Source organism: Ailuropoda melanoleuca, chromosome 2, assembly GCF_002007445.2.
Source record: "Ailuropoda melanoleuca isolate Jingjing chromosome 2, ASM200744v2, whole genome shotgun sequence".
Lineage (NCBI taxonomy): Eukaryota > Metazoa > Chordata > Mammalia > Carnivora > Ursidae > Ailuropoda > Ailuropoda melanoleuca.
Genome location: NC_048219.1, coordinates 94955301 through 94971256, shown reverse-complemented (window position 1 = coordinate 94971256; position 15956 = coordinate 94955301).

The window sequence follows — 15956 nt, the reverse complement described above, 5'->3', positions numbered from 1 at the left end:
CCCCCAGGCAATGATTTCCCTCCGGGCTCCATGTTCCAGGCCCCTTGGAGGGTAATGGATACACTGACCAGAACGTGGCCAGGTTTGCTCTGCTCTTTCTGAAAGTGATGCCCATAAAGCACCACTTTAGATAACTATCCTGTGACCTCATCACAATGCCCCTCACTCTATAAAAGCTGTGGATTAAGGTCCAGACTGAAGCGGAGAATAGCTACATAGTACCTGGGTCATCAGGGCACCTACCTCATTCTCTCCTGTCAGGAAGTTACCTTAAATAAAACTGTGTAAGTGGTATGGAGTATCTTACTTCATTTTTTGGTCTCAAAGGGCTTTTGCAATCTGGAGGATACTTTACTGTCCCTCCTCCACCTTCTAATAACATAGGTGGGCTAGGCTATGCTATGATGTTTGGGAGGTTAGGTGCATTAAACACATTTTTTACTTATTATACGTTCAACTTATGATAGTTTTATTGGGATGTTACACCATTGTAAGTGGAGAAAGATCTATGCAATTCTAAACCATTTCAAAAAATGTAATAAAATATGCCACCTTCTCAATAGCATAAAACACCCATTCTAACCAAATTAATACATAAATGTAATGAATTCCCAATGAAAACATAAGAGTCTAGTTTAGTTTTGGAATTAACAAGTCGATTCTAAAATTCATGCAAAAGAACTAAAGCTGTAAGTAACTAAAGTGAATTTAAAAAACTTGAAAGATGCCCTACCACCCTTCACAATTTATACAGTTCTCTAAATTAAAACAGCATGATATTAGAATACCTATGGATGAATAATCCAGTAAAATAGAATAAGCTAGAAGAAGAGCTTTTATATGGAATCTTTATATATGAATGAAGTGGCAAAGCTAGTTAGGATAAAACTAATTCAATAAATTATTGCTAAAAAATAGGTAATACACAAAGAAGATTTTTTTAACTCAAATAGCTCTACCCTCCCTACACTACCTGCCCCAGCCTGTGCATGTACGCACACATATACACACCAATTCCAAGTGAATTGAAAAAAAAAAAAACCTAAATAAAGGAAAAATTAATATTTAAAGAAAATACAGGAGCACATTCTCATTATCTGGCATAGGGAATACTTGTCTAAAAAGCACAAATAACCTGATGTTTAACTGAATTAAAATTTAAAACTTTGGATCAATACAAGTCACTATAAAGACAAGCTAAATGACAAGCCAGTCTGAGAGGATATTTGCAATGCATATTATTCTTAAAAGTTCAGTATTCAAAATATATGAAAAACTCATAAAATCAGGAGACAAGCAATCTAATAGAAAAAAGTGACTTCAAACATGCAATTCAGAAAAGAAGCCAAAATAGTCAATAAGCATTTTAAAAGATGCTCAGTCTCAGTAGTAATCAGATAAATACCTAATAAAACCACAATGAGATGCCATTCCATATCCGTTATATTAGCATGGTTTAAGAAGTCAGACACCGGCAATGAGAAGGTAGAGCAGCAGGCACAACTGTGGGGATACAGACGCATGTGGCCACTTTGTAGAACAATTAGGCATTATAAAATCAGACTGAATAAATGCATCTCCTTTGAACCAACAATTTTTTTTTCTTTAGATATAAACCAGAGACTTTCTTGCTCATATGCCCTGGGAAATATATAGAGAATATTCCTAGCAACTTGGGTGTCATAGACAAAGGCTGAGAAAACTTCTGTGCTTGTAAAACCAATGAGATAATAATAAATATTACTAATAAATACAGTATGGTATGTTTCCAAATGTAGGATATTGCAGAGTAATTATCACCAATGAAATAGGGCCTTATGTTTAAACACGGATAATCTTTCAAAATATAGTTTCAAATAAATGAAAGCAGGTTAACTGATAATAGAAGATGATGCCATTTATTTTAATTTTTCCCTTGAAATGGATTTTATAAATTTTCTATAATACTAAAGACATATGGCACACTGTGCTACATAACTATTATTAAGACAACCAATGGTAATTTCTCATATTTTTAATGGTTCTATCTATTTAGGAGAGGGAGAGAGAGAGAGAAAGCAAGAACAGGGGGAGGGACAGAGGAAGAAGGAGAAGCAGACTCCCTGCTGAGCATGGAGCCTTCACTGGGCTTGTCCCAGGACCTCGAGATCATGACCTGAATGAGATCAGAAACTTAACTGACTGAACCACCCAGGTGCCCCAATAATTTCTCATATTTGAAAAAACCATATATATTTTCCTAATTCGGAGGTTCCCCAATTTATTTTAAATTATAAAACCTTCAAAACCATATATTATTTGGAAAATAGAAACAGTATTTTTTAGATGCATAGGTACAGTAACCACCCTCTTGATACATAGTTACTTTGAAGCTATTGAAAGGTAGGCAACCTTCAGGAGGTATGTGAGTGGCTTAAGCCAACTCTAGTTTTGGGGGGGTTTTTTGGTCTTTTTCTTGTTTGTGTCTTCACTTTTAACACCAGATTTAAATTTTAAAAGGGAAAATAAAATGAGTAAATCTACTTCCACCCTTAGAATTCAATCTCTTAACCCAAATGTAATCATCTTGATAATTGCTTGGGTAAACTTTCTAATTTATGTATAAATACATATATAAGTAACAGGCACTGAAATGGAAGACTTACTGGTATATCGGGTACCTCCTAAGCACCACCTGAGTTCCCTTTGGTCTCATTTGTCTTTTTCAGCTATTGCAGTGTGGGCATAACCAACCTCATACAGAGTTGAACCTTTAGCTCCTTTCTTTGGTCATCACTTCATCCTCTTACTTCCTGCCCTTTGCATTTTGTGTGGATGCCTTTCTCTGGGAAATCCAATTGGTGCTCCTGAGCTAATTGAAAGTTTTGAAAATTTGGGGGTACCTGGGTGGTTCAGTCAGTTAAGTGTCTGCCTTTGGTTTCAGTCATGATCCTGGAGTCCCAGGATCGAGTTCTACTTTGGGCTCTCTGCTTAGTGAGGAGTCTGCTTCTCCCCCGGATCCTCCCCCCTCTTTTGCTTTCTCTATCTCTCACTCAAATAAATATATTAAAAATCTTAAAAAAAAAAGAAAGTTTTGAAAATTTTGACCAACTGGGTGCTAAAGGTCCTAAAAAGCATATCACATGGTTTATCATCTCTTGCCATGGGATAGAATGACTAGTAACATGAAGTGGTGCAGACTCAATTATGCTTCCTTGAGCTGATTCTCCCTTCCTCCTTCCTTTTCTCCTCATGTCTCTCAAGCCGACTCCCTGGAACACTTGTCAATCCAATACTTGCTTGTAAGACTATGTTCCAGGCTCACCTTTTTGGAGAACAAAGGCTAAGATAGAAAAATAATGAAATAAAACATATGTGAAATATTTCACAGCCAAAGAGCCAAAGCAGAACTTACAAAAGAAATGTTTCCTAGAAACACATCTTCAACTCTTACCTCATGAACCAGATGAGGGATGAAACTTACTCATAGTGTAGAGAGGACTAGTGAAGAGATTTCTCTGGGGAAAGCTGCTATCTTGGTCTCCCAGAAGGAGAGCATTTGGGGTTGATTCTTTTTACCTTAGGCCTAAAGACTTGGAACTTCAATAAGACTCTTTGGAGAAGCTCTTAAGTAGTTCTCTGCAGTTTTGTGACATGGTAGCTTAGATCTCACTCTTTCCTAGAGAAATCTAGAAGATGAGAAACCCACAGAGTACTCTCAACATTGGGGATGGACCAAGGAGAGATCCTCATAATTAGAATCCAGTTATATTCCAAGGGTTTCTGTTGGACTAAAATTTCAGGAGTCTTTCCAGTTACCCAGAGGTGTGCCATGGGAAACAGACCCAATACAGAGACATAGAGAGTGAAGAAGAAATTGGCATGGAGTCCTGTCAAAACATGGCTACCTAGAGAGGCAGAGGAATGGCAACAGTTGAAAGTTCCGAGTGAGTAACAGAGGAGAAAGAAAATGCAACAACCTGCAAAAGAAATACATGCACCAGGACAGAGAAGAGAATCCCAGCTGTGAAACTTTTCACAGAAACCCCTTGCAGGAAAGTCATTTAAAAAGTGTCCCCATGTCCAAAGAGCATTCAGCTGGGTTACTATGTGACCAGTTCAAGGAGGACCTTCTTATTTCTTTATTTTTCCTCCTTCCTCGCAGTCAACCTGGAGAAAATAGCCAGAGAGCCGGTAAACTTTGAATGGTGATGGTGATTGAGTTTTACTGACATTTAGTGCAGATTTCCTTTTAGATTTGTATACTGAACAGTCTAGACTCCGCAATGAGGTTTAAGTTGCACTTCAGCTTCCCTGAGAATGAGGAAAAAAAAAATCATGGACCCTGAGGGAACTTTGTCCAAGGGCATTGTGAGACATTGCTCTTACATGGTAAATTGTGAAAGGCAAAATGGGAAAATTAGAACTGTAGGTATCATAACATGCACGTGTGCATGTGTGTGTGTGTGTGTAAATGAGAGTACACTTACACAAGAGTACACAAGCTATTTCCTTACTGCTTTAATACATAAACTATACATTTATATTTGATATATGTGATATATATGATTATGATTATTTTCCCAATATTAGCACATTTAGGTTTATTTAATTTTTATTTTTCCTAATTATTTCACAACACATTAATTCACAACCATTGTAGAAACTGTTTCAAAGAGAGTGAATTAAAAATAAAGCACTTTTGACTGCCTACAGTCTCCTGTTTGCATCATTAGAAGAAAGTATTCATTTTGCTAAATATTTTAGAAATGAAAAATATAGATTCACTTCATTTTTTTACCAAAATATTATCATATTTCATTTACTTTTAGAAACTTTTATTATTTTCAATTAAATATATGTCTTGGGGAACATTATAAACTGATAATTACATAATTATAGAGCTGCCTCATTGTTCTAATCCATAGTATTTTATTCCATTTTACAAATGGCAGACAGTTAATTTATACAGTTTATTTTACAATGAGGTTCTAACCCTCATGCTAGTGAGAGATAGAGAAAGCAAAAGAGGGGGGAGGATCTGAGGGAGAAGCAGACTCCTCTCTCAGCAGAGAGCTCAAAGTAGCTGGTGCTACACCAGCTAGATCTCTTGTCAATGTTCAAAATATTTATTGATTTGATTGACACTTTAAGCCGAGGACAGTTTTAACATTAAATTATTTTTCAACTTTTAGTTTTGGTAATATTGCAGTCCCACCAACTACTCTTTGATTTGCACCCCAAATTTGAACTCACACACAGAAATTTTGAAAGCTCTTTTTTCCTCGTCATCAGAGATTTAATATAGGATGGCTTTAGTGAGGGCTCATGTTCCTAAGAATTCATTACAACAAGAAAATATATTGAGCGATATGATCACAAGTAATGAAAATCAAAAGATGATCAGATTAGGTGAGCAAGGTATTCTTGGAGGGTAGAATATTTTTGCATATAATTAACCTAAACAATCCGCTTACTTGTCCATAATCTATTGTGTGTTCTTCTTGCTGGATTATTGACAAAACAGATTGCATTATTTTCCTGTTTTTATATCTATAATTACGTTATGTGTGCCCTTTCTCCTACTAAACTACCACTTAGACTATTTAAAGGTCATCAGAGTTCAAGTTTTACTTTGACAGTCTGTGCCTTATGTCACCCCAGAAAACTCGGGGAAAAAGTCAATCTTTGAGAATCAAAANCTCTTCTTGCTGGATTATTGACAAAACAGATTGCATTATTTTCCTGTTTTTATATCTATAATTACGTATGTGTGCCCTTTCTCCTACTAAACTACCACTTAGACTATTTAAAGGTCATCAGAGTTCAAGCTTTACTTTGACAGTCTGTGCCTTATGTCACCCCAGAAAACTCGGGGAAAAAGTCAATCTTTGAGAATCAAAAACTTGAAAACTTTAGAACTCAGAGAAACTGTAATAAAGTCTAAATGTCTCATTTCAACATAATAATGGTTCACGTAACAAATTAGAGTCCCATTGTAGACTCATGCCTACATCAGATATTTGTGCAGATGCTCTTTCATCGTTCTTCCTCATGCTGAACAGCTTGCCCTGCCATCTACTCTAATGTCAAATTTTCATTTTCTTAAGACATATATGTCACATATTGGGCTAGGGCCCAGTTCTGCAGTCTCCCTATTTCAATTTTAAGACCCTTATTCTCTGGGGTGTCTGGGTAGCTCAGTCAGTTAAACATCTGCCTTCAGCTCTGGTCATGATCCCAGCATCCTCGGATTGAGCCCTGAGTCGGGATCCCGGCTCAGCAGGGGAGTCTGCTTCTCCCTCTCCCTCTGACCCTGCTCCTGTGATCTCTCTCTCTCACTCTCTTTCAAATAAATAAATAAAATCTTTTTTTTAAGACCCTTGTTCTCCTTCTCTCTCTCAAAGCCTTTTCCTTTTTGAATTGCTAACCATGAGACTTTACCACTCTCAATCCTCCTCTTGCCCTTTATTGACTTTTAGGTCACTATTTCACTTTCATTAATAAGAGAAGTAGAACCATGGTTTTCTTGGCACTGAAACACCTGCCACTGGAAATGCCCATATTCTTGGTCAAGCCTTGGACACTTCTAATGTTATCTCTACACCTGTTTATCCATTCCCCCCTAGAGCACATGGTAAAGCTAGCCATCTTCAAGAATCATTACATCTCAGAAGTTTTAAACAGTAATTCATTTCTCTCAGGCATTCATGACCAACTCATTTCTCATAAAAGCACTGATATCTAGGAACTTTGGTCATTGCCTGATTTTTATAACTATTCTATTTATTTTCCTAATCAGCCTGAACCTCATGATTGATCCAACATTGGAATCACTATCTTACCAAAATTATTAACATACTTGTTGTTTGGCCTTTCACCATGTGGGCCTATGACATATAATCCTGTGTCATTCCTAAAAGTCTAATTTCTCTAATTCTGTTTTAGATCATTGGAAAATTTTGAACAGAATCTCCTGAGTATTTACTGTCTCATGATCAACACAAGTGGTATAGAACATGGCCCAACAATCTTTCTACATGTCCCAATTTAGCTCTTTCTGATATGAGCCACTGCAAACTGAAAACCTTTGATTGTATATAATCTCCATGTATGTTTATTTTTCATCTACTTCTAGCAGGCAGAGATTTAACTTTTTGGACTTTGCAAGTTTGGTTTGGAGCAGGTTCTATGTTGTAATAAGCAAACAGTTTTAAGAAAAAAAAAAAAACTGTTGTAGCTGAGACAGACTATAGAGATCATCCAATCCAACATTTTGAGGGAGATAGAAATAATGCCCACAGCAATAAAGTGACACACCTAAAATTTCACTGCTTTGTACAATCAGACACAGGAATATAACTTAGTTGTGTCTGTGAGCCAACATCTGTCATATACTGAGTACCAGATTATGCTCTCTATGAACATTTTCTCTTAACTAGTCATGGAAGACTAACAGCTGAAATTAATATAACCTCAAAAGTTGTAACAATCAAAGCTATTTTCCTCCAAAATTCCCAATGCAGGTGTCTGTTGCCATGATCGTTCACCTGGCAGATGAGAAATAGAAGAATACAGAGATTCCCAAGCCTGAAGCATATACATTTCCATCTCTATGTTATGTCCACTTGCAATCTATTGGTAAGAGTTGGTTGTGTAGTCTCACCTGTATATATGTGGGCTGGTGTACATAAGCCCTTGATAGGACATCTGCTTCCAGCAACAAATCTATACCAGAAGGAGAGCATGAATCTGTTTTACTCTGTTTTTTGCTGCACTTGAATTTAGTCTTTTCATTCCAACCCCATTTATCTTTATCCTAAAAAAGAGGTACTCTAGGCTTTAGAGGTGCTGTTGCCTGTCAAAAATTAGTCACTGTGTAGGGATAGAAGGAAGCATCAAACCAGAGGCTTTGAATTCAAACTCCGTAGTTTTTTTTCCCCTACTATATCACATCACCTTACAAAATATATGCCACTGTTGACCCTCTTGAAAGGTATGGATATGGGTCTCTTCATGTGATGGTTTGTCTTTTATGCAGTAATATAAACCTAGATAAGTCACTGTTAATTCAGCATTTTTTCTCTCTCCTTAATGATAGACTTAACGGTGTGTGCATTATTTCTATCACTTTCCTTAATGATAGGGCCCTTGAAAGCCTAGCCCTTCAGCTCGAAAACCCAACTTGTATTATTTACACCTCTTAATTGTTTCAACTAATGAAACAGTCAGTAAGATAAACCCACATAATTGAACAGAATTCTCTTTAGTTTTGGATTACATTTGTGATTTTATTTATAAATTTCTTCTGCTGTGCATTCTGAAGATCATTATTAAGATGAGTTTGCTCTGAGAAAGACTCAAGCAATCAGTTCATTTCTGCAAACATAGATTTTGCCTGCCATGTGCCAAGCCTTGTGTTTGATGCTAAGAACAGAAAGATAAATCACACAGAATACACAGCCCTCATCCTAAATTGTCACAAGCTAAGGGCAATAAGAGCCATAAGAGCCATAGCATATGCTAAGAGCCATAACAATAAAAGAAATGTTGTGTACTTTTCATATGTAAGTGACAGAAGTTAGCACAGGGCAATATAAGGTCATATAGAGAATCTTTTAGTCTGGTTAGGGAAGATAACACTTAAGTTGAGTCATAAAGTATAGGTAAGGGTGCCAGGTAAAGAAAAATTGTGTTGTCATAGAGGGACAGATGCCATGTGTTTTGTTTTAATCGTTAAAATATTTTTAATAGTCTTTTCCTGTAATGAAAGAACACAGTATTTCACAGTATAGGCACTTAAAATTTTAATTCTTTGCTCTCTTATTTTTAAATTTTCTTACTGTGTTGACACAAAACTTGCTTTGTTCTGTAGGTTCCCTCATTTGTAAAATGCAGTTGATGATGACATGTAATGAGAGTTTTGTGATGACCAAACATGTAGGAAAAGGCTCACTGGTTATCAGTTTTGGTGAAGATAAAGCAACAGAAATTAGATTTACACTCCCAGATGAAACAACCAAAAATGGAGTATCTAACTATATAATTATAACTATGACTAAGTATAACTATAACTATGTGTATAACAACATTGGATATAGACAACGAAGGACAGTTGTATTGGAGAAATGTGAAATATAGGAGATGACTCTTCTGTTTGTCCCAATTTACTGTTGCCTGAAGAGGGTCTATAGGCAGCTGCAGGGGGAAAAATCACTGGCTAGAGAGCTGAGAGTCTGGGGAGACCACAGCAGCTAGAGTTGTCAGGACAGAAAGACATAGAAGACATAGTTGCACAATGGAGGAAATACAGAGACCTACAGAGAGTCCCCCTTGAATATTCAGGCAGACAACTGATCAGCATGTTCCTTTGAAAAAAAAAAACACTAAAAACTAAAAACAACTACCTGAAGCGAGGAAAAATAATCCAAAAGATTAGAAGCAATGGTGCACAGAGCTCACACAGCCATAAATAATTACTCTTTCTACCAGGAATGCCCTATGATTTATAGGACAGTGGATAGAATAGACAGAATGGTGTTGCCTCAAGGATGGATATAATTAGCCCTAGACTGAGCACTATTCCAACAGTGATTAACAAAAGTATCGAAAACATTTAAACATCTAAATCCTAAGAGCAAGGCATGAAGGATCAATTTGTTTCCTAGAAACTTAAGTACATACTAGAAAAAAAAAACTCAAGTATATTTGTAGAGAAATAAAAACATCTAACACTTAACAAGGTAAAAAAAAATGTCTCCTATCCAACTAAAAGTTACCAGGCATGCAAAGAATCAATAAAATATGAATTATATTGCAGAGAACACTAATCAATGGAATCTGACCCACACTTGACATAGCTGTTACAATTATCAGACAAGTACATTAAATGTTATTATAACAGTTTCCCATTATTTCAAGTGTTTACATAGAGTCAGAATGATATAAAATAGATTAAACTCATTAGATAAAATCTACAAGGTTTGAGTTAGCTGCTCTTCATTACAGATTAGATGTTACAGAAGAAAGCTTAGTGAACTTGAACACATACCTAGGTAAAACAGAGAAAAAAAATAATTAAAATTTAAAAGAAAAGAATAAAGCATCAGTCAACAGAGGTGCAAGTTTGAGCAAGGCTAATTTAGGTACAATTACTGTACTATAGGAATTTAGGGGGAATGGAGGCAAACAAGAAGAAAAACAAGCTGAAAAAAAAAATACAAATTGGATGAAAAATGTAAACCCTAAGAAGTTCAATTAAATCCAAGCACAAGATAAATGAGAAGAAATTACTGAAATAAATACTGAATAAATAAAAAATAAATTACTGAGATAAGTTATCAAAAGAAAATTTAAAATAACAGTTTAAAATTTTTGGATATAGAAATTCAGTTTAGAATTTTTCACCAAGTGAAGATATATATATTTTTAAAGCAAGCTAAAATTAAGACTTTCTTCCAGGCATACAAAACTTAAGGAATTTATCACCAGCAGAGCCCCCACTATATAAGAAAAGTTAAATGCACTTCAGGCAAGGAAAATATTTGTAGGAGATTATGGAATAATGTTTTATATCTCATTTGAGGTAAGACTGGTGACTTTCTGCTCTACTACAGTTCAATAGAGTTTTTATGTTGGTACTGAGGGTAGTTATCCTTAAGAGAGTAGAATCCATAGGGCCTGGGTGGCTCAGCTGTTAAATGACCAACTCATTGTTTAGGCTCGGGTCATGATCTCAGAGTCCCAGGATCTAGCCTTGGGTCAGGCTCCAAGCTCAGCACAGAGTCTGCTTGTCCCTCTTCCTACCCCTCCTCTCATCCCCTGAACTCATACTGTCTCTCTCTCTCTCAGGTAAATAAATAAAATCTTAAAAGAGAGAGAGAAAGAGAGTGGAATACATAGTTATCTAGGAGAGAATGTTTTATCGGACATTTGGTGCTTCAAGAGTTAAGAAGCAAAAGCTGCTTAACCTTCAAGTGAGGGGCAATTTGTAAAACTGAGGAATATTATAGTCTATCATATGTAGCTATGTTTTTGTTCTTTTCACTCCTATCTTCCTTTCTGATGTTGCAAGAGTACTACTTTTTATCATGCCCTTTGTGATGAACTTCTTTTAACCAGTATTTAAGTGTACATCTAGAAATGAAAAAGATCCTGAATTTTTCCTGACTTACCATGATTCCCCCTTCCCTTTTGAGATATAATTTTGCTGGCTGTAGAGTTTATGGTTGATGGTTCTTTTCTCTCAGCTCTTAAAACTTTTTGTTCTACTCCCTCTGCTCTCCATTATTTCAAGTGAAAAATTTGTTGAAATTCACATTTGTATTCATTCATTCATGTGTGTGTGTGTGTGTGTGTGTTTTCTCTCTGGCTGTTGTGAAAATTTTATATTTGTCTTTAATTTTCATGGGATTCACTATGATGTGTCATGACTGATTTATTTGGATATATCCTATCCATATTTGACTCAAGTTCTCAAATATGCAGATTTGTATGTTTTGCCAAGTTTGGAAGATATTTCATTATTTTGTTGCAAACTCTTTTAATCCCACTCTGTTTCTTTTCTCTTTCTGGGACTCCACTGAAACAAATTTGAATTTTTTTATGTTCCTCACAGGTTCCCAGAGTTCTATGTATTTTGTTTTAATTTATTTTCTCTCAGTTTTTCAGATTTGGTGATTCTATTTGTTTGTCTTCATACTTACTAATATTATGTTATTTCCATTCAATTATTGAGTAAATTTCCATGTTTTTGTATTTTTCATTTCTATAGTTTTCATTTTTTATAAATAACTTTTCTATTTTGGTCTATTTTTAGGAGAATTTATCATTTACTCTTGAAACATTTATGATGACTGCTTTAAAATTATTGCCAATAATGTCTGGCATTATGTCAGATGAATCATCTGATTCATATCATGTAAGGTTTATGTATAATTTTCTCATTCAAGGACTTTATTACACTTCATTGGTTCATAGTATGCATGGTATTTTCAATTTTCTTTTTGTATATGGGATCAATATCTTTAGCTTTAGTTTTTGCTTTGTTTGTTTGTTTGTTTGAAGATTTTATTTATTTATTGGACAGAGAGAGACACAGGGAGAGAGGGAACACCAGCAGGGGAAGTGAGAGAGGGAAAAGCAGGCTTCCCGCTGAGCAGGCAGCCTGATGCAGGGCTTGATCCCAGGACCCTGGGATCATGACCTAAGCTGAAAAAGGCAGATGCTTAATGGCTGAGCCACCCAGGCGCCCCTGAGCTTTAGTTTTTGTTTGTCATTTTTTAAAAGACTTTATTTTTTAAAGCAGTTTTAGGTTTATAGCAAAATTGAGCAAATGTATAGAGATTTTCCCTATAACCCCTGCATTCACATTCATACATGTCCCCATTATCAACATACCAAGCCTGAGTAATTTATTTGTTACAACTGATAAACCCACATTGACACATCATTATCACCCAAGTCCATAATTTGCATCAGGGTTTACAATTGATGTTGTACATCCCACGGGATTGCATACATTTACAGTAAAGTGTATTTACCATTATAGAATCATATAAACTAGTTTTACTTTGATAAAAATTTTCAGCACTGTGCCTATTCATCTCTCTTTTCCCTAACTTCCAGCAACCACTGATTTTTTTTTTACTTTCTCCATAGATTTGCCTTCCAAAGAATGTCCAGCATTTGTGTTTATACATTATTAGCCTTTCCAGATTGACATTTTTCACTAAATATATTTTTAAGATTCCTGTATTTTCTTTTTAATGGCTTGATAGCTTATTTCTTTTTAACACTGAGTAGCATTCCATTGCCTAGATATACCATGGTTTATTTATCCATCACCTACTAAAGAAAAACTTGGTTGCTCCTGAATTGTAGCAATTATGAATAAAGCTGTTCAAAACATCTGTGTGTGGGTGTTTGTGTGGATATAAGTTTTCAACTCTTTAGGGTAAATACCAAGGGGTGCCATTGCTGAATCTGTGTATATTTACTTTTGTAAGAATTTGTCAAATTATCTTCAAAATGTCTGCATCATTTTCCATTTCCACAAATAATGAATGAGAGTTTCTGTTCTACATCTCAACAGTATTTGGTATTGTCATGTCATTGTTCTGGATTTGGCCATTCTAATAGGCGCCTGGTGGTAAATCAAAGTTATTTTGATTTACATCTTCTTAAAGACATATTACATGGAGCATCTTTTTATATGCTATTTACCATCTGTATATTTTCATTGCTGAGGTGTCTGTTTAAATTTTTGGCCAATTTTTTTTTTAATTGAGTTTCTTGTATTCATATTGTTGATTTTTAAGGATTCTTTGTATAACAGCTTTTTAGCAGATAGCTATTTTGCAGAAATGTTCGCCCACTCTATGACTTGTCTTCTCATTTTTTGACATCTTTCGCACAGCATACATTTTTAGTTTTAATGAAGTCAGCTTATCAATTCTTCATTTCATTCATTGTGTCTATGGTGTTGTATCTAAGAAGTCATTGACAAACACAATATCATCCAAATTTTTTCCTATTTTATCTGTAGGAGTTTTATATTTTTGCATTTTACATTCTGATATGTAATACATTTTGAATTAATTTTTATGAAGGATGTATGATTTGGATGCGGATCTCCAATGGCTCCAGGACTCTGTCAAAGAGATGCTCTTTGCTCCATTGTATTGCTTTACTCCTTTGTCAAAAATAGTTGACAGCATATGGGGATCTATTTCTGTGCTCTATTATTTTGTTTCATTGATTTTGTTTGTCTATTTTGCCAATTCCACACTGTCTTGATTAATGTATTTTTACAGCAAGTCTTGGAGTCAGGTAGTTACAGTTCTTCAATTTTGTTCTCTAATATTTTGTTGGCTATTCTGGGTCTTTTCTTCTCCATATAAACTTTAAAATCTGTCATTATACAGAAAATAACTCGGTTGGATTTTTATTNAAATCTGTCATTATAAAGAAAATAACTCGGTTGGATTTTTATTGGGATTGCAATGGCTCTATAGATCAATGTAGGAAGACGCCCAAAACAATGTTGAAAATGAATAGTGAAAGAGACATTTTGGAAGATGGCGGAGGAGTAGGGGACCCCTTTTTCAGTCGGTCTCCTGAGTTGGGCTGGATAGGTACCAGACCAGCATGAACATCCATGGAATCAGCTTGATATGTAGGAAGATACATCTGCATCTCTACAAATGAACATCTCCAGGTCTGAGTATTGAGGTATGAAGCGGGGAGCCGTGAAACCCCGTACAGATATCAGAAGATAAACGGAAGGGGGAGGGAGCCGCCGTGTCCAGGGCCTGGGAAGCGGTAGCCTCCTGCACGGGGGAGCGGGTGGACTGCAGACCCGCACCCTCCAGACAGCAGACTGAGACTGTGAGCCGGGAGCGCACGCCACCAAGCATCTCATGGAACTCAGGAATTCCAGTGTGCTCACTGGAAACAGACTGAGACCGGGAACTCTGGGAGCACGCGCGGGGTGGCCGGCGGCTGGCGGCTGACGGGCCACCTGCACGGGGGAGCAGGCGGACTCGCGGATGGCACCTGCGAGACTGCAGACTGAGACCGGGAGCTCCAGGAGAGCACGCAGGGTGGCTGGCAGCTGTCGGTGTTAGAAACACAAAGGACAGAGATGCGCTGGCCCTGGAAGTGAGGTCTGGGATGCCAGGTGTGGGGCGCACATCCCAGGATGCTGCAGGGTCGAGCAGCACCAACAGAAACAGAGTTAAAGTGGCCAGAACAGCAGTGGAGAATGGTCCACGATCCCTCTGTTCTGAGACAGAGGATGAATTTCGGCCCCTGCTGCACTGACTCTCAGAAGAGGCACCGCAGACCGCCAGGGACAGCCACTAGAGAACAAAAGCCTGGAAATACCGGTTCACAGTGTGCCCATCCCCATCCCCCCTCGCAGGGAAACGCTCTACCCAAACAGGGTTGACTGAGTATCTGCATGACAGGCCCCTCCCCCAGAAGGCAGGCTGAAAAATCAAGAAGCCCACAACCCTGGGTGCCTGGGTGGCGCAGTCATTAAGCGCCTGTCTTTGGCTTAGGGCGTGATCACAGCGTTCCGGAAAGGAGTCCCTCATCAACCTTCTCTGCTGGCAGCTTGCTTCTACCATTCCCACTCCCCTGCTTGTGTTCCCTTTCTTACTCATCAACCTTCTCTGCTGGAAGCTTGCTTCTACCATTCCCACTCCCATGCTTGTGTTCCCTTTCTTACTGACTGTCTGTCTCTCTCTCAAATAAATAAATAAAATCTTTAAAGAAGAAGCCCACATCCCTAAGATCCCTATAAAACAAGGGCACAGGCCTGGGTCCCAGTCAATAATTTGGGCTCTGTACAACCCCGCAATCTCTCCTCATCAGAATGATGAGAAAGATACGTCCCCCCCAGCAAAGAAAAACAATGAGTCTGTGGCTTCTGCCACAGAAATAATGGATATGGATGTAACCAAATTATCAGAAATGGAATTCAGAGTAACAATGGTCAAGATGATGAGTAGACCTGAAAAAAGTATTAGCGAAAATGTTACTGAGAATATAGAATCCCAAAGGGCAGATGAGAGCGAATCTGACAGAAATTAAAAATTCTATGAGCCAAATGCAGTCAAAACTAGAGGCTCTGATGGCCAGGGTAAGCGAGGCAGAGGAACGCATTAGTGAATTGGAGGATGGGTTAGTAGAAGAAAAAATGAAAATAGAAGCTGGTCTTAAAAAAATCCACACCCACAAATGTAGATTACGGGNACGGGAGATTACTGACTCTGTGAAACGATCCAATGTCAGAATCATCGGCATCCCTGAGGGGGTGGAGAAAAACACCGGTCTAGAAGAGATATTTGAACAAACTGTAGTTGAAACCTTCCCTAATCTAGCAAGGGAAACAAGCATTCATGTCCAAGAGGCAGAGATGACCCCATCCAAGCTCAACCACGACAAACCTGTGCCACATCATGTCAAAGTGC